Source organism: Poecilia latipinna, unplaced genomic scaffold (genome assembly GCF_001443285.1).
Source record: "Poecilia latipinna isolate Pla-1442-1.1 unplaced genomic scaffold, P_latipinna-1.0 Scaffold370, whole genome shotgun sequence".
In the NCBI taxonomy this organism is placed as follows: Eukaryota; Metazoa; Chordata; class Actinopteri; order Cyprinodontiformes; family Poeciliidae; genus Poecilia; species Poecilia latipinna.
Window position 1 is genome coordinate 568,230 of NW_015112986.1, and position 1,828 is coordinate 570,057.

General features: G+C 35.2%; 1 long non-coding RNA gene across 1 annotated transcript; it reads left to right on the top strand.

The window, feature by feature from the left end:
• Positions 1-1,351, top strand: LOC106949922 (uncharacterized). Its single transcript, XR_001425501.1, has 4 exons — positions 1-103; positions 189-262; positions 946-996; positions 1,105-1,351. It is a non-coding gene; the product is annotated as an uncharacterized LOC106949922 (long non-coding RNA).
• The last annotated feature ends 477 nt before the right edge of the window (positions 1,352-1,828 follow it).

Genomic DNA, 1,828 nt, shown 5'->3' on the forward strand with positions numbered 1-1,828 from the left:
CATTTCTCAACACCCTGATCCAGATACTCTATATAAGTGGAGTCCAAACTTCACCTCAACACAACCTTCCTGTCAAGTCATTCAAAGCAGAGAAGACTCTACGGTGACTATATCAATTTATACTTAATTTCTTTGTATCATTGAACCAATTTGTTTGCTTGATAAAGACTTTATTTATGTTCCAACAGCTGAAATCACTGCAGCCATGCTGAAGGTAGCACTTATTCTTGGATGCCTCCTGAGCCTCATTGTGGCTACACCAGTAAGTGATAAGCCTTTTTTCTTTTAATGGACTGTAAAGAAGCTTAACTATGTACATTTTAATTTAACTTTGCAGTGAATATTGATTCTTCTCTTGTGTGTCATGACAGCACTTTTTCTCTTGTTTCACACACATCTAAACACATTTCTTAATTTACAACAGAGTTTTCAAGCACCTATTACACACCTAAGCCGTGTAGTTTGTATTTGATCCTCAATTATAAAGGCAAGTAATTTCAAGAAGCATTTTTTGTACAAATCTATTGAAGAGTATAAATTATTAATATGTCATTTTTTCTGTGAAAAAGTCCACAAATGCAGATCTTTTTTCAGAGACAGGCACAGTTTTACATTGACATTTAGAAGATTCCCATGTTTTATCTGTGTTGTGTTAAAGAAATTAATTACAAGAAAAATTTGAAAATATTTCTTAGCTGAAGTGTATTTGGTACTCCTCCAAGGGTTCTGTTGAACTAAACTCTGTTAGCTGACAGTTATATTTTATTGGAAAGGAAAGCTACCAATGGCTCCTTTAAAGGTTCTGTTAAATGAGACTGGTGACATGTAGGTGTATTAACAAGTACAGGACCTTAAAACCACAAAATATGAAATAGTAAGAAGTTAATTTGAACTACTGAAGTCAAAGTAAACTGCAGAATGACTTAATTTGTTTGCTCTCTTCAGATGGAGCACCAGCGAGTTGCTCGCTCCGGCTCTGGATCCAGCTCCAATGAGGTGAGAATATGTCTTGTCTCTGTAATAAACCACAAATTTACAACATCTACTGTATAGTTGATGTGTAGTTTTGCTAAATTTCTAACTCTCTTTATGGTTTCCTTACAGGTCTCAACAACCAACTTTGCCACCCTGCTGTCCCTGCTCCTCCAGCTTATCACCACCACCACCACCACAACCACAACTACAACTGCAGCTACAACACCAGCTGCTGCTACATAAAACGGAGACTTGAACGTCAGCAAATTTGTCATGTGTTGAGAAAGTTGTCATTGTTTTTCTCTCTCAATTTTCAATGTTAATGGAAATCAGTTTCCAGTATCATTGAACATGGATCAAATTTGCTGCTGTCATGTTTGGTTTTGTGCTTAATAAAGTTCAGCAAAAAAAAGAAAAATTGTGACGATTCTTTTCTCTCACTAAAGCCTCAGTGAACATTCATGTGAAGAATCCAATTACATTATAAAATTTCAAACACATTGTTTTGAACCAAATATATAACAAATATATGTTTTTGATTGTAAATTGAAGGGAAATGATAAACAGATGGGGGACATTTACTTAGTTTCATTACATTTGTAATTGTCTGTCGTGGACTTTATTAGTCCACGACAGACAGTAAGTTAAGCTTTCTTAATCAGAGCTAAACAGCTCTGAGTAAGAATTGTTATTGAAAATAAGAACAAGTCTTGTTGCCAAAGAGATAAAACTCTGTCCATTTGACCACATGAAGAATCGTTTGAAGAAACGCTCACAATTGCAGCCTCTTATTTTGTCTAAACTGCAACTTACAAGTGATGTTGCAGTTCTCTGAAAACCAATCTTTAGCTGA